The sequence below is a fragment of the Polypterus senegalus genome, chromosome 9, assembly GCF_016835505.1.
Source record: "Polypterus senegalus isolate Bchr_013 chromosome 9, ASM1683550v1, whole genome shotgun sequence".
Classification (NCBI taxonomy): Eukaryota; Metazoa; Chordata; class Cladistia; order Polypteriformes; family Polypteridae; genus Polypterus; species Polypterus senegalus.
Window position 1 is genome coordinate 68,220,797 of NC_053162.1, and position 27,273 is coordinate 68,248,069.

At 35.3% G+C, this 27,273-nt stretch overlaps 1 protein-coding gene across 2 annotated transcripts in view; it reads right to left on the reverse strand.

Annotated features, from left to right (window-relative positions):
- dok4 (docking protein 4) overlaps positions 1-26,200 on the reverse strand; it is a 268,036-nt gene extending 241,836 nt beyond the window's left edge. For both annotated transcript variants that reach the window (XM_039763188.1, XM_039763187.1), the window contains exon 1: positions 25,551-26,200. The gene's annotated coding sequence lies outside the window, so the exon portion shown is untranslated. The remainder of the gene's footprint in view (positions 1-25,550) is intronic.
- Between the last annotated feature and the right edge of the window lie 1,073 nt (positions 26,201-27,273).

The window sequence follows — 27,273 nt, forward strand, 5'->3', positions numbered from 1 at the left end:
CCTTTTAACTATTCAACACTTACGATCCTGGTTATTCACTTATGGACTTGCCGGTTTCTGCAACTACTTTCTGTGTTTTCTGTCTTATGGTGTGCTCACAGATACTACAGTTCTGAACACAAGTAACTTACTTAAACACTTTTCCAAACACTTAGCTACTATTGCTCCTGTGTAGCTAAAAAAATAGCAGAAACAACTTTAAAAGAGAAAAAAGCTTTAAATACACCTGCATGGCTCCTTTGCAGAAGCAAAGTTTTTAGGAGCAAAAGTTATATTTTAATTAACTAACACACAGCTGTAACTTAAAAACACTCAGCAGCACTTTCACTTTCAACTTGCAAGGATGACACCAGTATGTCAGTCTCCTCAGGACTTTAACAAGGTTTAAAAAAAAAGGTAAACAAAGTACAAGTCTTCATATTGCTAAATGTACAGTACTTAGAAGTGTCAATACTGCTTTAACAGATTTCTCACAATAAAGCACTAAAACATCTGCGTACAACTATCCAAAAACACAAAAAGAATAACTATAAAAAAAACTAAAAGAACTTTTTAAATCATTAATTGATCCTAACATTAAACCATAAAAGGTAATTAACCAACAAACTATAATTTAGCCTACATAAAAAAACTATTACACAAGCTTAAAACGGAAATTAATGCCGATAAAATACCTTAAATGTACAGTATTGTAAGACTTGTTCAGCTTTTTGTCACATTAGCGCTGGTGCAGCTGGCAATTTCATGGAGGTTAGTCATCAGTCAGTCAGTCATTTAGTGGAAAAAGAAAAAAAAAGTGATATTTTGCTTCACATCTACCAAGCACCACATATCTGCATATGGTGAGTGATTATTAAGCTATATAAAAATGGCTTATAAACTTTAATTTTAGATGGCTAACAGACTGGAACATGTCAGCAAATCCAGGCTGGAAACTTATCAGTGGTTCACAAAATGTGGTCTACAGGTTACCAGTGGTCCACAACATGACAGCAAATCAAGTCAAGTTTATTGTCATTTGTACATGATAAAGTGACTCAGATAAGAATACAGTGACATTGAAGTCAGTCCAGTAAACACTTGTTGTAGGCAGACAATTCAAGTTCAATTAACATTAAATGTGACATTATGTCACGTGAATATATTAAGATTTGCACTAATATGATCTGCTTAGGAAATATTATTCTCTCATGTGCCATTTTTAATAATTATTATTAGGTTACATTGCCTTCTTTTCCTTTTCATTACAGATTCATGATTTGGACTTCATAATTTCATTGTATTATTCTGTGAGAAAACTGGTCTTTTCCAGAAGATTCACTGATTAGGTCTTTTATTCCCAGAGATTTTCTAACTTTGAGCTTTACCCATCATGTTAAACACCAATTGGTTTATTATTCCAAAACAGTATTATCTTAAAATGACAAAGAACATTATCACTGACATTAAGTAACCCACAAAACTTTTTTTCCCATAACATTCTGAAGCATCACAGCCTCTGACCAGTTCAACCCTGAGACATTTGAAGAGTAACGTAATACAGCCAAAGCATCTTAATTAACTTCAGCGTTTATTACTTAACTTTTATCATGTTCTCTCAACAAGGATGGATTGTGAATTTGCATGTATAAAGATTCTTTAATACAAGCCAAGTATAAAATTATTACTTGGTCGTGACTGATTTATGTTGCTGTTACCATTTTTTCTCTGTTGAAGCTTTCAGGCAATACTGTATTCGAAACAACTACAACTTTTTACAGCAATGTTTATTTGTAAAGTATTGTACATTACTGCATAACACTCCATCTTCTTTTTTTTATTTTATTAAAATCACACATCATTCCATACAAACATAAGCTCAAAAACAAATCAACCACCACCGCTGAGGGTGAGAAAAAAGGGGAGAGAATCTGCTTTTTAAGTGCTTTAAAAGCTTATTCTAAAATGTTATTGATCAGATCCTGCCAGGTTTTGAAAAAGTTCTGCACAGATCAGTTTGTTTGTCCTTCTCCACTTTTTAGCCCATCTGGGAGTACACCAAACACAGCTGTTAATGGGTTAGGAGGGAGTGTGACGCCAAGGTTGTCTGATAGGCATTTAAAAGATTTTGGTCCAGAATGATGTTAATTTGGTGCAGGTCCAGAACATGTGGCCCAGTGAGGCTGGAACTTGATTGCAACGTTTGCTGGTTGGATCTTGCCCTGTTGGACAATTTTAAGTGAGGCAGATGTGCTCGATATATAATTTTGAGTTGAATACTTGCATGCTTTGCACATATGGAGCTCGGGTGGATTCTCTGCATTGCTACTTTCCACTCTTTTTCTGAAATATTGTGTGAGATATCCTTTTCCCACTGTCCTCTTGGATCTTTGAAAGGGAGGGACTGCAAAATACTTTTATATATTACAGAAATGCTGTCTGAGTCCTTAAGACTGATCAATATTTTTTCCGTCATAAAGGTTGGTGGGAGGTAAGGAAAATTGGGCAGTTTCTGATTTGAAGATAGTAAAAGAAATGTGTTGCTGGGAAGTTAAATTTGGAATGTAATCGTTCGTAGGATGCAAAGATATTGTCTATGTACAGATCCCCAATGATTTTCCAGACATTAAAAACTGCATATGTTTGAAAGGGTGGAAAAAGGTTGTTCTCGTGCAGAGGTGCCACAGATAAAACCTTTTTATCATCTTAGAATGCTTTCTACATTGGTTCCAAATTCTAAGTGAGTGAAGCACAATTGGGTTGTCAGTATATTGGTGATAACTTGCATTTATTGGGGTACAAAGCAAAGAATATAGAGATGAACTGCAGGACTTTATTTCTATTGCGGAACAAGCCTGTGTATGTTCATCTATTTCCAGGTTTTTATAGGTTGTATATTTGCTGCCCAGTAATAAAACTGAAATTTAGGTAGAGCCATGCCACCTTCTGCCTAAGGTCCTTGTAGGGTCACTCTTTGGATACGCGGATGTTTTGAATTCCAAATAAATGAGTTTACAGTTGAATCTAATTTCTTAAAAAATGATTTACTGATGTATATTGGAAAGTTTTGAAATAAAAAGAGAAGCTTAGGATTATCTTAATGTTAATTCTTCCAACTAAAGTGAGATGAAGGTTTGACCATCTATGCAAGTCTTGCTTAATTTTATCCATACAGACAGCAAAATTTTGTTGATAGAGAGCTTTATGTCTACTTATAATGTTTACCCTTAGGTATTTAAACTGATCTGCGATGATAAAAGGGAAGGTGTCCAATCTAACATTGTGTGCTTGAGAATTCACTGGAAAGAGCACACTTTTGGTCAAATTAATTCTGAGACCAGAAATCTTTTGAAATTCTGAAAGTGCTGTTAGGACTGCAGGACAGTATTTTATGGATCTGATATATACAGTACCATATCATCTGCGTATAGAGAAATTTTCTGTTCAAGTCCTTTTCTGATAATCCCCTTTATCTCATAAGCATTTGTACAGTGAACTGCCAGTGGCGCAATAGTGGTTGCAAAAAGCAGTGGTGACAAGGGGCATCCTTGTCTGGTACCATGTTCTAGTTTAAAGTAGTCTGAATTAATGTTGTTAATACAAACTGAAGCTTCTGGATTGGTATACGGTAGTTTGATACATGCACAAATGTTTGGGCCAAACCCAAATTTCTCCAATGTAGTGAAAAGGTAGTCAAATGCTTTTTCTGCATCCAATGATATCATCATCTCTGGGGTGTTTGACTTTGCGGGTGAATATATTATATTAAACAGGCGTCGAAGATTGGAAGCTAAGTTTCGACCTTTAATAAATCCTGTTTGATCTTGTGATATTACTGAAGGCAGCACTTTCTCCATCCTTTAAGCGAGGACCTTGGAGAGTATCTTAACATCATTGTTCAGAAGTGAAATTGGTCTGTATGATGCACATTGTAACAAGTCCTTATTTTGTTTAGGAAAAACGGTGATGAATGCTTGGCAAAAAGTTTGAGGTAGAATTTTATTGTCTGTAGCTTCTGTAAATGTTGCTAATAAGAGGGGAGCTAGCTGAGTGGAGAATTTCTTATAAAATTCAGCAGGGTAGCCATTGGGACCTGCTGCTTTCCCACTCTGAAGTGACTTTATAGGATCTAGAAATTCTGATAGCGCCAGAGGTTTATCCGATTTCTCTGCAGTGAGAGTATTTATTTGTGGTATCTGTAATGCATCTAGAATTGTATTAGATTGTGTCTTGTCTTCTTTAAACTCAGAAGAATATAAGGATTTATAGTAGTAGTAGTAATTTTTATGGTCAATGATTTTGTCTCCGTTTGTGTTGGCAATTTCTGGGACTGCATTGTGAACTTCTTTCTTGTGGATTTGTTGAGCGAAGATCTTATTAGCTTTCTCTCCATGTTCATAGTAATGATGTCTTGATTTAGAAATGAGTTGTTCTGTTTCTTTAGTTGTCAAGAGGTTGAGTTCTGAATCCAGAGCCTGCCTTTTCCTATGAAGAGCCTCACTTGGACACCTGGCATGTTCTTGGTCTATTCTAGTAATTTCGCTGATTAGTTCTAATACCTTCTTGGTTTCCAATTTATTTGAGGGAAAGATATGAAAAAATCTGTCCTCTTAAGAAGGCCTTCAGGGTTTCCTAGAGTATTCCATCTTCTAATGCAATACACAGTAAACACAAATGACATCTTGAAACAGAGTATTTTAGTAAACAGATGATTTTTATAGTATTGCCATGTTGCCATACAAGATAGAAGATGTAATAATCATGGATGATTTTAACTTTCCAAATATTGATTGGGATGCCCCTGTCAGAAATATAAAAGAGGAAACTGAAATAGTGATAATGGCAAATGACTGCTTTTTCACCCACTTTGTCTCAAGCCCAACACATAGTAATGCCTATCTGGATTTCATCTTTTAAAGCATTTAAGACTGAGTTATCACAACCAAAATTAAAATGCATAATATGAGGAAATACAGTGGTACCTCGGTATACGTCCTTAATCTGTTCCAGACCCTTTGACGTATACCAAACACATTTTTTCCATAAGGAATAAAGTGAAAATGATTAATCCGTTCCCATGAAAAAAAATCCTATTGTTATTGGCATATTATACACTAGCAGAATACCCGCGCTTCACAGCGGAGAAGTAGTGTGTTAAAGAAGTTATGAAAAAGAAAAGGAAAAATTTTAAAAATAACATAGCAGGATTGTTAATGTAATTGTTTTGTCATTGTCATGAGTGTTGCTGGCATAATTATATATACACACACATATGTGTACATATATATATACACACACACACACACACACATATACTATGGGGTGCCAAACAGGCAAATACATTGATTTTATGAATATATAAAGTCGGCGTCAGAAAATATAAAGTCAAAACTTGAATATATAAAGTCATTCCCGAATATATAAAGTGAAAACTTGTATATATAAAGTCAGCGCTGGAATATATAAAGTGAAAACTTGAATATATAAAGTCAGCGTCAGAATATATAAAGTCAAACTTGTTTCTGAATATATAAAGTCAAAAGTTGAATATATAAAGTCATCGTCAGAATTTATAAAGTCATTCCTGATTATATAAAGTCAACATCGGAGTATATAAACTCACTCCTGAAAATATAAAGTGAAAGTCAAAATCTATTGATTAAAACGACTCTGAACTGAACAAAGTTAACAAAAACATATTCAGAAAAATAAATAAAAAAAAACACTGTTCAGTTAATGTTTTGAAAATGATGCATGTGCCCTGCCCAGGATTGTTTCCTGCCTTGCGCCCAGTGTTGGCTGGGATTGGCTCCAGTAAACCCCCCGCCGTGACCCTGTGGTCTGATTCAACAGGTTGGGAAATGGATGGATATTCCAGCGATGACTTTGTATATTCTGACGCTGACTTTATATATCGCATCGCTTACTTTATATATTCCGACGCTGACTTTATATATTGAAGATTTGACTTTATATATTCCAGCGCTGACTTTATATATTCTGACGCTGACTTTATATATTCTGACGCTGACTTTATATATTTAAGTTTTTACTTTATATATTCCAGAGCTTACTTTATATATTCAGAAATATTCCAACGCCGTCTTTATATACTCAGGTTTTGACTTTATATATTTGGGAATAACTTTATATAGTCAAGTTTTGACTTTATATATTCCAGCGCTGACTTTATATATTCAAGTTTTGACTTTATATAGTTAAATTTAGTCATCATTGCATAACTTTTTCTTTACCATAGAAATTTAAAGACAAATTCAACTTCCATTCCTAACAAAGATATTTCTGACGACTAAATAGAACCCACTTATATCCAAATTCGAGCTATTGAGCTGTCGCCTGCCTGCCTGAATAAGTCACCCTCGCTTCGCTCTTACTTTTTTACCGTTCATTTAATCATGGCTAGTGGTGGAAAAATTATAAAATGGAAGGAGGATTACACGGAGTATGGCTTTACCAAAACAATTATTGATGGCAAATCGATTATTCATAAAGCTTCAATTGGTGATCTGTTTTTCTGTGTTAACCTCATATTTTTTCATACTTCTTCTCAAACCAAGGGGGTGCGAGGGTAAAATGAATCGGGAAGCGCTGATCAATGTAATCGGTGTACCATGAAATCATGCATTGACAGAAGTTCCCCTTTGTTTGTAATGCAAAGTGTGATTAAATGCGTGATTTTTTTAACGCATTATGGAGCATATGCATCGAAGCTTCTCAGCTGTGCTTGTGCTAAGAAAAGGAAACACTTTAAAAATAACGTAACACGATTGTCAATGTAACCTTTTGTAAGTAGTGCCTGGAGGATTCAGTGTGGAGAAACTGTAGAGACAGCGTGTGTATTAACTTGTGGATTTTTCTGTGAGTATTTGGTGGCAGCGTCACAAACTTGCTTCCGTAACACTGCGTTAGCTGCGGAGCTCAGCTCAGAGCGAAATGAGGTGAATGGGATGGGAGATGATGACGTGACTCCCCCACCCGCCTTAACTGTCAATCCCCCACAAACACAGTCTCTCGGAATTTGCATAAGCACAGCCCCTCACCTGCAATTTTAACTTAGTTACAAAGTGATCAAAACTCTCGTTTATATCCTGCGTCCTCTCATTAAACTTGTATCCCGCATTACCTGTGGGCATGACAAACGCCAGCGGAAGCCTGTCAATGAACTTAATTTAAACTTTAGGTTTACACCGTGCTTTGTTTCCGAAGTAGCAGCACTCATGAATATGGTTGTATATGTCACTCGCTCGCTTCTTATTGTTTCGCTGCCTTCTCAATTATATAATGCATGTTTTCTTCAGCGCTTTTTGGAGCTCTTCCTGGTTTTCTACGTACTCCGTTGACCGTCAGTTCACGTGATTACGTGGGAGGCGTGATGATGTCACACGAAACTCCGCCCCACCACGGCTTTCGAGCTCAACTCCATTACAGTAAATGGAGAAAAATAGTCTCCAGTTATGACCATTAAACGTAGAATTTCGAAATGAAACCTGCCCAACTTTTGTAAGGAAGCTGTAAGGAACGAGCCTGCCAAATTTCAGCCTTCTACCTACACGGGAACTTGGAGAATTAGTGATGAGTCAATGAGTCAGTGAGTGAGTCAGTCAGTGAGGGTTTTGCCTTTTATTAGTATAGATTAATGGGGTTGTATAAAATAATATAAACACTGCTTAATACTAAAATACATAAATACAAAAGCAATTAGATGCAATAAATGAAAATTTAACCTCACTTTACTTTTTAATAACGTCTTTGTTTTTCACAATCGTAGATACGATCATTCTAGGCATATGGTATGCAGCTGCCATGTCCCAGATACGCATGCCACCTTCATACTTTTCAACAACCAATTCAAATTTAAGCGAAAAAACACAAAATCACGTGAAAATTCACAGAGAGTTACAGCGTGGGTTGTTCACTGAATGCTAGCAACTGCCGTACTGACGCTCGTAAGCAATGTGGCTTTGTCTCGAGAGAGGTGAACAAGGATAGCGTAGTGTTCTCTAGATTGAAGTAGCGACACACTCAAAATAACGTTTCGAATGCTGTTTATTTTGAACCATGTTTAACCAACTCTCCATACAGCGTGCCTTCTAAACCACACCCCTCCCGCGAGGCAGTCATATGTCTCAAAAGAGGCAGATCATAGCAATCAACACCTAAACATAAATCAATGGACAAAAGCATCATTGAACAATCATATAAAACAGGTAGCACGCGGGTTGTTCACTAAATGCTAGCAACTGCCGTACTGACGCTCGTGGGCAGTCATGGCTTTGTCTCAAGAGGGAAGTAAACAAGGGTAGCATGCAAGTCGTATTCCAAGCAAAATTTTTCATGAGCAAACAGGACGTATACCAAGTTGGACTTATTCCAAAGCGGACATATACCAAGGTATCACTGTATCTAGAAAATACAGAATGGGAAAGGGCCTGCAACTATAAATGACAGGTTGTGTCACTTCAAAGACTTTCTGATCTAGGCTCAAAATATGTTTATTTGTAAAACCAACGAAAACAAAAAGAATAAAAAAAATCACTTGATATAGACAAAAAAAGGGCATTATTAAAAAAGTAAAACTGAAAATATCACTGTACAAGAAATCTAAAAACAAACTTAAATAATTCTGACTTACAGGAATGTTGGATACTAATAACAAGAATTTAAAAAAGCATTCCAAACTTACTATTTAAGCCAAAACTAACAGCAAGCAACTTTTTGAGTACTTGTTCAGTAAAAAGACAATCAAGGAGAATTTATGAAACCTTAGTGACACAGAAAGAGGAATTACTGAAAATAAGAAGGAAGTAGAAAATGAATTGAACAAATATCTCACCCAATTTATAAAGAAAAAAAACAAAGGGAATGACTCATGTAAAAGTAGAAAAAACTTAGAATTCAAAAACTTTAAAAATAGAAGAGTCAAATGTGCTTCAAGCCTTTAATAAGTTCAAAACTAACAAAATCCACATTTGTAATGAAAGAAATGAAAAACACTGTCTATAAACCCTAAGTAGGCATAATTGAGCAATTTCTTGAGATAGGAGATGTACCTGGACTGGAAAGTTGCAAATGAATCTTGTTAATTATAGACCAAAAGTCGTACATCTGTACTATGAAAAATGATGGGAACTATAATAAGAAACAAGTTAGTAAAGTACCCTCAGTATACGAAAATTACACTCACCGGCCACTTTATTAGGTACAGCTTGCTAGCATCATGTTGGACCCCCTTTTGCCTTCAGAACTGCTGCAATTCTTTGTGGCATAGATTCAACAAGGCACTGGAAACATTCCTCAGGCAATTTGGTACATTTTATCCATTGACATGATAACATCATGCAGTTGCTATACATTTGTCGAATGCACATCCATTTCTCATTCCACCACATCCCAGAGGTGCTCTATTGGACTGAGATCTGGTGAATGTGGTGGCCATTTGAGTATAGTGAAGTCATTGTCATGTTCAAGAAACCAGTCTGAGATGATCTGAGCTTTGTGACATGGCACGTTATCCTACTGGAAGCAGCCATCAGAAGATTAGTACACTGCAGTCATAAAAGGATAAACATGGTCAGCAACAATACTCGCGTAGGCTGTGGTATTTAAACAACACACAGTTGGTACTAAGGGGCCCCAAGTGTGCCAAGGAAATATCCCCACACCATTACACCACCACCAGGCTAAACTGTTGATACAAGGCAGGATGTATTCATGCTTTCAGGTTGTTGACAGCAAATGCTGTGTGGTATAGCGGGTCCACAGCTGTCCCTGCCATTTGAATGTCGCAGCAGAAATCAAAACTCATCAAGACCAGGCAACATTTTTGCAATCTTCTGTTGTCCAATTTTGGAGAGCCAATGCGAACTGTAGCCTCAGTTGCCTGTTCTTAGCTGACAGGAGTGGCACCCGTGCTTCGGTAGCCCTGCTTCAAGATTTGACGTGTTATGCTTTCAGAGCGGTTCTTCTGTATACCTTTATTTTAATGCAAGGTTATTCTAGTTACTGTTGTCTTTCTATCAGCTCAAACCAGTCTAGCCATTCTCCTCTGAACTCTGGCATCAACAAGGCATTTTTGCAGAGAAAACTGCCACTCACAAGATATTTTCCCTTTTTCAGACCATTCTCTGCAAACTCTAAAGATGGTTGTGTGTGAAAATTCCAGTAGACCAGGAGTTTCTGAAATACTCACACCAGCCTGTCTGGCACCAACAACCATGCCACGTTCAAAGTCACTTAAATCACCAATCGCTGATTAGATATTTGCGTTAACAAGTAGTTGAATAGGTATACCTAATAAAATGGCCAGTGAGTGTATATAGTAGGTAACAGCTAGTGTGCTTTTATGAGAGGAAGATCTGGCCAAATCAAAGTTTCATATTTTTTTTGAACAAGAAAAAAAAAACATTAACATAAGCAAAGTATACAACATAATTTACTTAGACTTTCAAAAAGCCTTTGATATAGTCCCACACCTGTCTTATTGTCTTATTTTGACAGACTCGGATAAATAAACCTCCCTCTATGTTGGAAGTGCCCTTTCTGTAATTGCATGATGAAAGTTATGTTTATAATGGCACCATAGTCCTCTGATTTCGAAAGGTTTCCTAAGACTGGACACTTGAAAATCTGAGACTGGAGCACTGTTGAAACATTCAAACCGTACAGGCATTCAAATACACGTGATCAACAGGCTACTAAATATTTTAGGTCATATTTTGAGCTGTAGTAAGCCATATCAGCTTAAGAGAGTTGTCTGCTGTATCTGTGTCCATTTTTACTTCCGTTTTGTACATTTCACAAAATGTTCTGACACTGAATCAGCATTTGTTAAATTCTGCCAGTTGACTAGTTTAGTAAACAGTCTAATGCCACTTTACTTCGTAAAAGTCTAAAATTAGTTTCGCCTAAAAACAAAGGACCACTTTTACTTGCTGTTTCTGGATGATTTCTATATATAAGTACATTCTCTTACTTGGTTCTGATGCCATTACCTCCATGCAGTGATTGCAACTTTGTAGAATATTTTCAATATGTAATCAGCTGAAAATATTCATCTTGAGTATCTGAAGTTATTTTCTGTTAATTTTTTTTCATAATTCTGCTTGTAATTACAACTCCTTTCACTTGTAAGTGGTGCTAAGGTAGTAACTTTTCTTTTCTTCAATTTTTTTTTAAATCCCTAGTGAAGGATGGTTTCATTCTTATTTTCATTGCAATAAACAAATAGGATACAGTTAACTATTGGCATTCTTGCCTTTGTTGCACCGTTGTTTTAAAGATAACATTGTTTCTCTTACTTTATAGACTCACTGCCCAATTTAACTATATTACTTGCTAGCGAATGTACATGTGAGTGTGAGACACAGTAGTTACAGAAGTCTGGTACATTAAGCAGCTCACTTTAAAAGTGAAACCCAATATATATCATACATTAAGATGTGCGATCTGTTTTTATCCAGTTGCTTTTGTTTTAGAAAATATTGTATTGATCAAAGACCTAAAACATTTTTAGTTCACTGAGCTTTGTGAGGCTATAGTTTGGCTGTATGAAATTAAAAAACGGGTAGTCCCCAGCATCTAGACTATTGATCTGTCCACCCCTGCATCAGCTTGGAGAGTCCAGCTCTGGACACTGCAAACCTTCAATGACAAGTGCCCAGTGACACACACTCCTTCTGCTGCATCAGTGATTGTCAGGCTGCCAGCAATCATACTATGTTCATAGCTGAGGTGTTATTATGGATGTCTGGAGCTGTAAAATACAAGTCCAGCAAGGCTGGACCATACTTTTAGCTCATTTCTCATAAATACCTTAAGTAAATATGTTAACTGTAATAAAGAATTACACTAATTAGTAGATGGTCCATTCTGTATCTGACTTCTGTCTGAAACATTTTAAATACAACAAAATATGTCATCAATTGATTTGATGAATACATTGCTTAGTGCTTATGATTTGATACATCTTCTGTAAAAATGAAATGAAACTGAACTTACACACTGCTTAATTTGTATTTTTTTGTGCTTCTGAGGAGACTAAAAAGCTGCTTCTGGTGTTTAGATAAGTTTTTTTTTTTTAATACTGATAAAATTGACCTATTTATTTATAAAATGTCCCTATATTGCCCTTTAAAAATGTTTCACTTTGGCTGTATACTCACCTATCATATTTGAATGAGATCAAACCAATTAGTTCAGAGAGTTATGTTGAAATCAGGAAAGCACATGCCAATGAGTAAAGATCCAATCTTACTCTTGGATTGCCATATTAAATTAATATCATATGTGAAAATGAGAACTACGCACTTCAAAACCATTGTCTCTTCTTCAGGATTTGTACAACAAAACAATGAGACCAAGAAAACTAACCATATTGAACTTCTATACAAAAGAGGAGAAAAAAATAACAAAGACGATATAATTAGTTTCATTCTCTTCCGGTCAAAAACAGTGATGCCTGATGCCCATCAACTGAAATACAACGAATACAAATATTTTACTAACAACACTAAGTAATTGCACTGGTATAAACATCTTTAACTAATTTAACAACAAAATAAAGTGAAAAAGATGTTTCCTTTTTTTGGAAAAAAAAAGAAAGGAACATAAATATACAGTATATATTTCTAAATCATTTACATGCACAACAGCTTGTGTTGTAATTTCATGCTTAGGACACTACAGTATACTGGTATCCAAGTGGAATTTAGTCTTGCTAACAGCCTACAGCCTGGAGGGTAACTGCTTAATGTCAGCAGAGCCCATTACCGATAGTCTGGTAGCTACTAAAAATAACTGAAATAGTCCAAAGACTTTCACTGAATATTTAAGTACAACTGCTGTACAATATCAATATTTATAATAAAAAATGTTTTTTTCTTGCAGGTGCAGGAAAAAAATACCTGAAATAAATTACTTCTAAATAAAGGTACCATGCTGAATAATTCAAAAATGATACAATAAGCCACTAGAATACTTTCTATAGATGAAACAGAATAAACTACTGGAATTTTGAGATGTGTTGCATTTGAAATAATATTAGTGTTTGTTCAGTTCCCTAAAAGAACCTTTAACAGTGACCTTTAAAAAAAGAGCAGAGTACACCAAGCCTATAAACTAGAAACCTTTTTTCTCCTGAAGAATGCAAAGATATTTGCCTATTCAACAAAATTTAAAGTGATTGTGTTTGGAATTCTGTATGTTTAAACATAAATTACTCAAAATGCTACTTTGCTTTCAAAGCATAATGTTCAACTTGCTTTTTTTAAGATAGCATCTAGTTCACAATCCTTCAGTAGTGAGCTTTCCAGTCCCATTAACACATAATCTCTGAATGATATATAACTTACAGACAAGGTGATGCAATGGAAGGCTTTGAACTAATGACCTTCAAAGCCTAGAGGTGTACCTTATCAGCCACTAACACCCTAAAAAGTCAATAAACAAGAATGAGACAAGTACTCCTGGCGACTCTGAGGCTGAGTGATTTAAAACTTACACTCAATTCTGCTAAATGTGATCCTTCCATCCATAAGACTGAAACATCCAATTGTCTTATTTTAATTGAACAAAAAGAAAAAATTCTTGCACTACTTACAATAATCATCTATAACATGCAATTAGCCATACGAAGACAGTCAGACACATTAATGACTCTGTATAAACTGTAAGCACGTTGCTACAGACTGCAATACAAATCACTTAAGTCAATGCATTATTAAATGCATCCAAGCATACAAATGCAGCTGTGTGGTACAGTGGAGAGAGAAACACCAACCAAGTAAAGCTGGTAAAGTTTTGGCAAGGAGGGAGCCTTGTGTTCCAGTTGATTTATTACATGTCAACTGCATCTTGTTGAACAAGCCTTAGCAGCAAGCTAAACACAAGCCTGTCATTTAGTGTGCACTCAACTCCAGGTAGTGATTAAAAGTTAAAAACGGTTAGGTGTGCAATGGGGCAGTCTGACAGGTTTCTGTGGAGCCAGCTCATCGCAAGCAGACAGATTCTATATTTAAGAGTTTTGCATGTTTCCAGGCAAAGTGTAAAACTTAGTGGCTTAGTAAGCATGAAAACTAGGCTAACACAAAGATATTTAGTTATTTAAGCTATTATGTATAAGGAGCAGGATTATTTAAACTATGTATAAGGAGCAGGATAAAGCTGGATATGATGATTTAATTCCATGGTTTGCATGGTCTATGACTAACAATACTTCAATGCTTTTCTTTGACAGGTCTCATCATTTTAACTTCTCTGTGAAAGTTAGGCATGCCAATCCCGGATTCTCTCAACGAATATGGAAGTTGTCATATACTAAGGTAAAGTTCCAGTTTATTAGGATAGCATTGTTAGGAGGAGATTTGGTCTCCCCTTTACCAATTAAGTGTTATTTATTAGTTTAAAAAAAATCATAACTCATCATTTTAACTCCACTTATCCTGATAAGGATATTTGAAATGTCCACTGAAAAGTCACACTGACAGAGAAAATAAAAGTATTACCACATAGACAACAACTTCATGTATGAAAAATAAAATACAACTGCATGTTTTTTTAAATTTTGCACTTACTTTTTAATATTTGTTGGGCCATGACCAACCCCATTCCAAACAAGTATGAACAAGTTAAAATCTTTCCATACAACAAAAATACCCGTAAACAATATATTGAAACACCAAGATAAAAGGAAAACTAAACCTCTGTTGCAAAGTCAAAGCCCAATAAGGCAATAGCAGCCCTTGTATAGCAAGGTGTCATTAATGTTCACAGCAACTCCATGCTGGATGAACCTCTAGCAAGTAAATACATGCAATTCCGTGCCTCAGCACAAAACAACCACCTAACTGTATATTCCAACACTTTTTTTTTTTAATCATCTTCCCACACAAGCGGCCAGCCTTTGATGTGTACATAAATGACTTTAAATGAAACAAAACTCTGGTTACACATTCTAAAGGCATTCCTCCAAATACACTACTAAACATGTAACTCCCTCTATAAATATATTAATTTATTTATCTTGTGTTGTATAGAGACACAGAAAAATTACTTTCAAGTTTAAGTGTAAATACTGTTTAGGACTAAAAACAAACAGTTTTTACTGACTTGAGATGTGATGAATTTAAAGATGCCTATTTTAATGATATGTCTAATGACAGCATTTGCAACTCAGAAAACCTAGGTTGCAAAATTCAAGCCTTTTAAAGTCAGTTGATGAAAGTAAATTCAAAGGGCAACCTACAGCAACTGTTATAACATACAGAAACTTTTTAAGGTTGCCAATCTCTTATTTCTTCTTTTTTCTTTTGCGCATGCATACATACCACACAAAACGTAACACGTGCAAAGACGACACTTAAAGATTGTGTAAAAATGTGCTAAAAAAAAAATTAACATCCAAAGAGATTAATACTTTCATTTGTTACAAAGTAACATATTTTTGCCATGTAATTAAAAATTTGATTATACAGTATTACATTTCTACTCTTTCTGCCTATATAGGACACTTTCCTATAGTATGTTCACTCAAATTATAGCATAACAATCAAATGAAGGTATTCCTCATTTTCACAGGTAGTTTACCCAATTCAAGGCCAGAGAAAATTTACTTCCACAAAGAATAATTCAGACATAGCAGACAACAGAACATAAGACACATAAATGCAGTTATTAGCACAGACACATAAATGCAGTTATTAGCACACTTACACCAGAAGTGTTGAGGGTAACCCATTATAAATAATGTGTGTTACATAGTAAGATTGTTTTTTAAAGTAATGAGTAACTTACTGTGATACTTATTTTAGTAAAGTAAAAAATAATGTTTAAAAAAACAGAACTGTATGTGCTGATGCTTTACTATGGAAACTTATTACTACCCTGCAAAAACATTGCCTGCTGGGGTCATTTGTATTGTGTAAGAGCATTCTCCATCTGTGACAGCTACACAAAGAGAGGTAAAGCGCATGTGTAATTTTTAATCAAGTGAAAAGAACTGAGTAAAAGTTATAGGTGTGTATTTTATCCTGAATGTGCTGATGGGTTAATTTAATATGCTCAGTTTAGTCTCACAGGTAGCCAGTGATTATTCCAGCAGCACTGGAAATAAGTCAAAAATCATCAGTGGTAGATGGCACGCTGGTATTTTACAGGTCACCACTGCACAGACAATCAGAAATGACAATGCTGTTTGCAATACAGTAACAGAGGCCTATATATAAAGTATCTGGTTAGTTTGAATCGAGCCATTTGCTATACATATGTTGAAACGGTGTGATCAAGTGGCACGAAGGCCACTAAGGGGCTCACACTTGGAACGGAAAAAGAGAATGGATGTCATTCAGATAGGTGTCTTGACAGACTTCTATTGTGTTGTAATTGCTACTTCAGAGAAAAAAGAAATTCTCTTTTCCAGTGTGTTACTTTGTTTAAAATTATTAACATGTTGCAGTTTTAACAGCGAGTCTTGTTGACAATTAAACTTACATTTAAAATATGCCTTATTGGAGTCTTTGTTCTATTGTACCCAATGTTAGAATTGATTATCTTAAGGAATTAAAAGGACTTACAATAAAAAGCACTAAAAGCTGCATGAAATGTCATAATAATAAACGTTGCAGCTTTCTTTTTCTCTTGGTTCAAGGAAATAAGATTTATTTTGAATAGAACTGTGGATTTCACATCTCTGCTTTATGCTGAATAAGAGTACAACTAAGTAAATAAAACACAAGTGAGGTGTCAACTTTGGCTGTTTCTGGTTAGTTTCATGAAGGTTCATATATGGGCTTAAGAGTTAAAAACAAAATGCTGGCAGTGAAATGTGCAATTTTTCTTATTAAAAAAGATGAAGTAATACATTGCATTTAAAAAAAAGGAAATATAGAATATATTTTGTGCGTAATAGGTTAATTTAACAGTTATTTTTAAAAGCAACATTCTCAAGCACTGTACACCAGTAATAAAACGTATACAATGTTTAAATCACAGGTATGAAAACAGCACAGCCTTTAACACAACACCTTTTAAAGCAACTGATCTTTTCCCGATTTTACTTGATGTTCAGACAATACTTAATTTGACATGTTGTTTTCCCTCATTTTGACGGAGTGCTAAGATTCACAATTAGTATAACATGTAACATCTATATCCATTACTGTAGTATACTATTTTTTTTATGTCAGATCCACTTCTTATGTACGTTCATTTTGAGCAAGATAATTAAAACAAAGAACTAGATGCGGCAAAAGCAGAAAAATTCATCTCTTCAAGTGTTGCAGAGATATGAAACTAACACATGTTGAAAACTGCTTATGTTTTTAAAATGCCTGTGGAAAGTTAATCAGATTACAAGACTACTTTGAATGCAATTTTTGTCAGTAAACCTAATCTAGAAGTCTAACCAGAAACCTGAAAACATGTTTTACCTGGGGCAATGTAGTTTAATGTTGCATGAAGCATTAAAATAGTTTACAATTTGCAGAACTTAATCTAATTCCCTGACCCTGGAGAGCTGGAGATCAACCCAGAATCACATGGAATACCTCCACATACACAGACCCACATTGGACCAAATATATTTTTCTTAATTTACCTACCACACATATTTGACATTTAAGAGAAAATAACTAAATGCACACATGGGAAGATCACACAAACAATCACTGGCCTGAGATTCAAACCTAGTCTCCTGGGCCTGTCCAAGCACTACAGCACCCCTAAATTTGACATTTCTTTGTTAGTGAAAAATATGTAACAAGACACTAAGGTTCACATGCAAATTGTAAATAATTTGTACAGCACATTGACAAATGGTAATACAGGTTTCATATGGTTGACTTGGCTGATGTAGGCTGAAATTTGCACAACATCAAGACAATAAAGCAACAGGTCATCTAACATGCATTTTATTTTTTCTGCCAATTTTTCTTTCATTTGAATTATGTTGCAGTTCAGATATGTGTAAAGAATATAAGATAACTCTAAAAAAGTAACAGGAGCCACCAGTTAAACTGTATGGCCCCAAATTATTCAGTGAGATTCAGTGACAGCAGTAACCAAGAGAATGGGTACAGTAAAAAGCTGTAGCCACTCTATCCGCCCGGCATAAATTTGTCAACAATTTTCAAAAAACAGTACAATAATAATTAGCACACCTACATACTGTACATAGCGTTCATTCATAATGAATGAAGTACCTGTTATCTATGATGTTTGTATTCTTCTCCCTCATCCCAAAGATGTAAAGGTTAGGTTAACAGGTGACTCTAAATAAGGTTTCTATCGTAATAATATGTTTTAAAACCCCTGATTTCAACTCAGACTTGTAAGTGCCAGGAGCACATCCTAACAGTATAAGGTGTAAGTTTGGAACAAAGACTGGGAAGGGATAAAGAATGGCCTATTAATGCGCACATCCACAAAAGCCTCATTTGGACAGTTTTACACTTGCCAATTAATCTAACATGAATGGCTTTGGGTGCAGGAGGAAAATTAGAATACCCACATAAAAATCTAGTCATACATTGACCTACACAAGATTTTAACACAGGATGTTTTATCCATAAGGCAACTGCATTAACCACTATACCATCATACAAAGTCATAAATGCCTTTGGCTCTCATTTTATAACACATTGGTGCTTAGATTCCACAATGTACATTGCAGTCATACATGTTATACAAGAAAATTCTCAATATAAGTAAGAGCACTGTAAGAGCTATAGCCTTTAGCTAAATGCCACCAAAAATGTTTAATGATCTACCAGATAGTATAACAGGCGTTTCACCAGCCTCAGCACTTAAATCAATACCAGGAACCCATTATGTTAGTACTGAATACACCTGCATACTATATAAATGCTTATAATTTATTTTACTTTAAAAAAAAAATCATCATTCATCATTATGAACATCTCAGTGGAGAGTATTGTTATCTCATAGGTTTAAATTCAGTTGCTGTTTATGCAGAATTTGAAAACTTTCTCCCTTCCTGCATGGGTGTTTTTCTGGGTATTCTAGTTTTCCTTCCACCTCCCAAATATATACCCTTTAAGTAGCAGGTAGTTTTGAAATAGGCAGTTGGCCTAAATCAGTGTAAATCTGATTCTGCTTATACCAAAGATCCCACAGGGCTTTATTTGTTCCATTAGAGCTGATAACAAATTGTTTTCATCCCGTCTGTTGTCTTCTGGCCAGATATTCAAATACTAAAAGTTCTATTAGTCTGTAGTCAAATCTTACAGAGTCATCCTTTATGTCACAATAATACAGAAACATGACTTTATGCAGTATGTATGTGCTGCAGACTAATGCATTGTTCAATTACTGGTTTGCAATTGTAAATCTGCGTAATCACTCTAAATCTGCCTTCAATTACAAGTGCTATTGCAAAAGAACCAGTTACATTGATCTGAAAAGAATAAGTATGAGATCTTATTTTGTATTTAATTAAACATTTCTCTTTATGAACAAATCCCTTGTATTTTATAAAAGAAATCTGGCAGAACACTCTTGACTAAAAAATTGGACTGTTTTTATATTATTGACAATAATCCATCTGCTTCAGGAGTTTACTAAAAACACTGTTTAGAGAAAGTTTCTAATTTTTAATGAACTCTTAAACTGTAAGGCAAAACAATGAAAATTACTTTCAAAAGACTCTGAAGCACATCTATACTCTAAATTACAAATATGGTATATTTGTATTAACAGTCAGAAATAATATAATGAGGGATTTTGAAGATCTTAAATATGCATAGGACCATTACTTTGCCATCCTCAAGCCAAACAAAATGTAAATGACCCACAAAAAATTGAAATTAGTATTTGAGAAAAAATATTAATCTGCCAGTTTACATGCAGGAAAAGTTGTGAAAAATATATATTTAAATCAAAAACCAGTGGCATCTGAGTTAGCTACAATATTGCAGATTAGATTAGATAAACTTTATTTAACTCCAAGGGGAAATTTAAAATTAGTATGAATAAGCCATTTACTAGAAGAGGACTTTTGGGTCACTCTACCCGGCACAAGTACTTCAGCTAGCATTAGTTTGAAGGCTGCGTTGTATATAGCATTTTGACATGACACTGTGTCACTAAGTGGTTTAGAATTGTATCCTCAATTCACCACTTCAAAATCATTAATTTATTCTTTTTTAGAAATCCTCACTTACCCATTCCAAAATCTGTCTTGTATTCTTTTTTATAGCCATCCTCAGGTAAATATTTTTTTATACCACTGTCCAACAGCAGCAGTCACTTTTGGTTTTTCCTTTCAGACAGATTGGTCTAACTTTTCTTTTTTCTAGAATACACTCTTATACCATGACATTAAGGAAATGCTCAACAACAGTAATGCATCTTAGAAATGCGCCAGCAAAGCAGATCCAGCTTTGTGCTTGACAGATTAAATTATATATTGTTTCAAAGAAAGTGTTTAATTTCACAAAATGTGACATTCCAAATTATGAACAAATGGTTCTACTTCTCACTAATTTTTACATAACATACTGTATTGTTCCATACAACATTGCGCATCATTTGTCACAAATACCTTAAGATTTCGATACAATGTGTTAACAATACACAAAGTGCGAGGCAACAAAAGCTGCAAATTCCAAATACATATAGAACATTATTTCCAGATAATCAGCTAATCATCATCCCATTATTTGATGCATTCCATTCAAAGCGCAGTGTTTTCTGAGATGATAAAACTCAAAGCACACTTATTTTTTCACAGCAGGGTACTTACCTGACCTTTTTCTGAATTCATCTAGTAATGTAGAATTGTGTGATATTTATCGAATTACATTACTTGTAGCTATTATTAGAGCTTAGTAAAGACTAAGCAAATGTCATTTTTTCTACACACAATTCACCAGAAAAACATAAGGAATGCTCTCCCATACAGTACATATAACTTTACAATTAATCCAAGGGAACAGCTTGATGAAGCCATAATGCACATTGTTTATTTTTATAATGTAGGCTAAAGCAAACTGAAGAAATCTAATTAAGAAAAATGTTCAGATAGGTTTTATCCTACTTTGGTTTCATATATTATATGCTAAGAGTGCAAAGTCCCACACAATATAAGGCATATCAACTAAAAACTGTAAACTGACCTGAAAAGATGACGTCTGCAATTAAAGTTTTAAATTCTAAAAAGATTAAATGGTTAAAACACTGCAGATAAAAATTATACTAACTATAACAAATTAATTCTGTGAAATTACATTTACAAAATAAATATTCTATCTTATTCAAATTGAAACACAAACTTTTCCAAAAGGGAGCAACAAAACAGTAACAGTAAAGAATACTTTTTTCATATTAAGAATGACAGGAATAATCCCAACCAAAGGGCTTGAAATTTAACAACTTTAATTATGCAGACAGTGCGAATACATTTATATCAAACATTGAGTACATGTCTTCAAGGAAACATTTATCAACTACCACTGCAGGCAGGACCATTCTAGTAACTTGTTATTCTTTTAAAAACCAAATATATTCTTGTTTATCAGTAACAAAGAGCTTGTAAATGTTAATGCTTCACTGGTTACCTTGTCAATTAAAATCAAGGGTGATGTGTAACACAGGATTTATGCTACTAGAGGGAAGCAGTCAGAAACTCAGCAGATGCCACTGTCACTAAGAGGCTTAGTGAGACATTTTCACTATTACTTGCTTGCATAAATGAAAGAGAACAGCCCTCGTGTTTTAAATTTGCCTAGAGAATACTTACATTTGACCAATTCACATTTTTCTAAATATAAAAAAAATCTTAATGCACTTATTCAGCCATTGGATGAAGATTTGTTTTTGTTTTTTCACTTAATGCTTATAAAACGCCATTAACCACAGAAACTTGCCAAATTCATACTAAATATCCAGCAAAGTAAATAGTCAATTGAAACAAACGTATTTGGTACAGCATTGAACAACACAACTTCATTGGACATGGAAATGTTTTATCTCAATTTAACTGTACATGGTCAGAAAAAGCTGTTAGAAACCCAAAGTACAGTGAACTGGTAAAAAAGTAAGCTCTTCCATAGTGTCATGTACACAAAGGATGAGAATAAGGGCTGTAAGCAGTGCATCTTCTTTGCCTTTTTAAGACAAACTAGAGAGTAATGCTGCAAGAAAGCACATGAACAAATTTACACACCCATTATCTGTGTTTGGTCACATGTGCCTCTTCAGGGAAGGATTGAAAGGGTATGAAGAGGAATGTGTTTGTTTGCTACATTGTCTACTAACGATTTTCTGTTTCCACCCTTATTCAGGAAGAGCAGGAACTGGAAAACAACCATTAACTCTGCCCATAACCCCACCCCTTTGAGCCCAATGTGGGGATAACACTGCACACGGTCACTTGCTGACCAGACAATGCATATGGCACACCTCAAAAGCCTTTTCAGGTACCTTTATGTACCATTGTTTATTAAAAGACATTATATTTCATACTCCAAACCTTGATTTTGTCTTTTATATCAATATAGTAAGGTTCATTCCTAAGATTAACAAGAGGAAAAAAAAGGATGGCATTTTTTTGTCTATTCAGACTGCTTACTTTTGTAGGTAAACATAAAATAAGTAGACCACAAATTTCATCAGATTTTTAAAACAGTCTCTAAATGTATCTTTTTCTGAGCTCACTTTTCCTGAACTGGCTAACAAACCACCTTGAGTATTATTCACATATTCTTGACCAATTTATGGCATCCAGTCAACCACTGGGATAGGGGTACAAAAACACTGGAGAAACAGAAATGGTAAGACTGTTCAAAATTGGCATAAACAATGGCCAGGCCAAAAATCAAACAGAGACTCCTGACAGTATGAAACAGCAGCAATAGTCACTAAGACTCCATGCAAGTGTTTAACAATCACAGAAGGTGAAAAACACTTCTAAGTTAAAATACAAATAAGCTTTGCAATACAAATTTTCTCTCTCTTCACAGCTCATGTGGAATATTAAAGTCAATACTAAAGTACAGTTAAAAACAGAAAAATAGAATAGCAAATGCACACGATACCATAAATATCCCCTTTAGGAATGGTTCCCCTTTCATTTAAAAAATAATACCTGATTTTACTCTATTAATATAATTTGACAATTTTTCAAAGAATCTTCAGTTGCTTACAATCCATGAGAAATTCTTTTTCGAAATGTATTTTGATAGTGAAAAAATAATTGAAGGATTATATTAATACTGCATGTATCTGCACATTTTCTGAACCTTCTATTGCCATTGTTTGGTCATATAAAGCCTTGGTCTCAGAAACAATGAGTACAAGAGAAGAAGCAACCAAAGACAACACGCCACACCATCCCAAGGTACACTCACATACACACCCACATTCACTGATACCAGGGAAATGCAGATTTACAAGCCAACCTAGCATTTAGTCTTAAAAATGTGGGAGGAAGTCAGCAAGACCAGAGAAAACCCAAGCAGACATGGAAAGAATGTGTAAACTCCATACAGCCAGCAACTTGACTTGAAATTCAAGCTAGGTCGTTAGAATTATGACAAAACACTGCTGAATGTATCTTTTCTCTTAGTATCTGCTCCTGAACTCTGCTTTAAGGCTGTTCATTTATTCTTTGTAACGTGTGTATATAGGATACTGTGAAATGTGGCAATACGAAAGTAAGACAAGTCTATCAGAGATGAAATATTAGAATTTCCAGAGATGGAATATATATTTCCATCTTACTGTGAAATGTGTGTGTGTGTGTGTGTGTGTGTATATATATATCACTTAATGGGATCTTATGGGAAACAATCCACCTTTAAGAATTTTAAATTATTCCAGTCCTGATCTTCATCTGTAGTCTAAGACACTAGGAAGAGAGTCTTGAAGCTCATGCTAGTCATAAGTGAACACTGTAATATGTCGCACAGAGACTAGCTATGAATCATGTTAAGTAACAACAAAGCATATTCATTTAGAACTTGCCACCTTCTCTTACAGATTATTTATTTATATAGGGTATGCAATGCAAGACACTTGTGTTCACGGTATTGCATTTCCCTTTCTTATCAAGTTACTGCCTGGTGCCTGTTGCTTTTGTGGGATACAGATTGAGACACCTACAACTGCCCCAACAGGTTTTAATCAGATATAGAAGATCTATTGCAGAATCTGTACAAAGATCTGGGAGAAACTAAAAATACATCTTTTATGATTTTCAGGACATACCACTCTTACATTTCAGTAAATTACAACTACGACAAGATTTTTTTCAGCCTATTAATTTCTATAAAAACATGCAGACTTTAACTGGATTTTACTGAAATTTTACATGAGTTCAGAGAAAGAGCAATTAATCAAAATACAATATGATTTTTATAAAGCATTACTATAAAGGATATACTGTATTTAAGCGAACAAGACTAAATCTAAAAATAATTTTGCCACACTTAGACCACTTGAGGAACATAAAAAATCGCATCTTTGTTTACAGCGATTTTAAAATCACAATTTGTATCTAACACAATTTATACAGATTTCTGCTTTTTATATTCAAAACTACAATTCTTGACTTGTATTAATTTCACAAATGTGATGTTTGATACCTTACTGCATATACCGTTCACCCTTTACAATAAAGCTTTAAAATACTATATATATATATATATATATATATATATATATATATATATATATATATATATATATATATATATATATAAACATCCCATTGTCCAGTGGGCTATGGTGGATTATTTTCTAATTAGCTACTGTAATATTACTATAATGAGGCGCATTCATCACGTTTTAATTAAAGAGCATTTACACCAGTGCGCCACTGCCAGCGAATCAGTTCAAGCGACTTGCTTGATTGCAAGACGGTGACAGCCAGCTGATCCCCGAACTAAAGAGAGGAAAAACCTCCAACGTTAAGACGTATCTGATTTCGCTTGTGTGATGGGAAATCATATACGCAAAACATGGACACATATAATGGACTGCTACCTGTAAAGACAGGGTTAGGGGTGCGTGCGAAATGTTTATACGAATTTGTATATGCTCAAGTGATCTAGAGGGCGGGTCGCCAGCTTCTCCTAAAACAGACATTAAAGTAAAAACAAACGCCAGACAGAACACACATTGCTACCTGGAATCGGCTTATTTTTTTTATATATTCCTCAGTGCTGAAGCTACTGTACGCTGCGCGCTTGGCGACAAGCAGTAAAGAAAACTGAGGGCTTTTATAAGCGCTAGTTTAGACAGACAAAAGAAATGGTTCCCAGTATGCGCATACGTGAGTTAAAAAAAGGTCTTACAGATTGTCTATATATTCGATTGCTTTATAAAGCAACGGCGTTACTGAATTCAAGGTGTTGTAAATTTAAAAATACAAAGTTATACAAAGACAACTGACTAACCTGCTATCAAAGTTCATCGCGGATGCGCGGGTTTGTGTTAACCTTGTTTTCTCCCAGGAGGAGGATTCCTTAAAAATACAGTAAAGAAATCCACATCTTACCTACCAAGCCCCCTCTCCAAATTCTCCCCTTGTCTCTTACCTGTCTTGGCAGGTGGCTGCAGGCAACCCCCGAAGAGGTGCTCTATCTTTCCAAATCTCCACCTTCCTGTGCAGAGAGGGGTTGCAGAATAATCCCAGTAAAGCCGAGTCAATCGCCCACTGAGCGCAAAGCCGCGAACTCCAGCAGAATGGTGCCCAGGAGAACCGAGACAGCCTACCTCAAGTCTCGCGGATTGTTTCTGAGCTCGAAGAGCTTTTCAGTATTCGCGTGTCTTTGTGCCGGGGGAGAGCACCCCCAAACGGAACTGGGCTTTGTCGAACCGAGGTGAATAGAGCGCTACGAGAAGCTGCGTAGGCAAGATGCTCTCGGGCATTTAGCGTCGCAGTCAGCGTTCGCATTTGTGCTTGTGACCAACAGAAAAGCGACACCCAGCTAAGCCGAACTGGGTCGAATACTGCAGAACAGTGAACCAGTCTAATGCTGTAGCCGTAAGCAGTACGCCCAGAGTCCAAAACAGTTGGAGCGCAAGTCCGTCAAAGCAGCCCTAAGTCAAACCCAGATCCAAGCAGGCAAACCTGGACTGGTCTGACCACAGCCCAAATCGTGGCTACTTCAGGAAACCGTCTATGAACGGCAGAGGCAAAGACTGAAATTCCCGACTGCAGGCAATAGCCTGACCACTGAGAGCCGCCTGCCTCTGTACAGTGTGGAGCCAGCCTCCCACAGCAAAGCGATCACTTACCAGAGGCGCGTTTTAGAAACACCCCCGCCCACCGCAACTACCGTAAAGTCCAGAATAGAGTAAACCTCGCTTTTTCTTCTGCTTTTCACTACCGCCCTTGGAATTATTCTGCACCGATCCGTATTATTAATATTTACATCATATGAAAATAAACATTGGACAATCATAAAAAATAATTTTATATTCGTAGATTAATTTCTTCGCTTCTTAAAACAGAGTTTTTACAGTATATTAGTATAAAGCAGAATTTTTAGAACAGGGTCACACCTCTCACTCTTCACAGAACTCTTTTCTGACCAGTGGTATATAGCTGAATTATTCAGGACTATGGCACATTTTTTGGACCTAGTTCAGTCCCAGCTGCTGTTACCTTGTGCTCCTATAAAAAGGTGAGTAAACACACCATACAATACTCTTAACAAATTCATCATAAAGCTTGTTAACTATACTGTCCTGTAAGGATCACTTGACAGCACAGTAAATTACTTGGTGTGTGCTACATCCATGGAGTCTGAAATGCAAACAAAAATACTTTAGTGCAAAGATAAACATCACTGATATTGGGTAGGCCACAGTGCCTTGTCTGCAGGCTTATACTCCAATCAGTTTCTTAATAAGAAACCATTTCTTTTGGTTTATGGAATATGTCCTTTACTTAATATTCTGTTATCATTTGGCTGTGTCAGAAACACCTGTCAGCCTACATTTTGATCCTCTGGAGGTCATTTTTGCCCATTGCTACTAAGCAATTCCATGCTTCCTCCCAATGTACTCTTTAAGTTCATTTTGAACTTTCTGTACAATTTACATTTATTTACTTATTATTTATTTATCAATTGATTGATTGGTGGCTGGAGTCTGTGTCCTTGTTTTTTTGTTTCTCCTGCTGTATGTATCTGAATTTCCTCTTGGAATTAATAAAGCATATCTAATGTAATCTAATCTAATGTAATTTTTTTTGGGGAGAATTAATACAATGGACAGGGGAGAATAAGAAACACTCATTGCCTCAAATTTTTT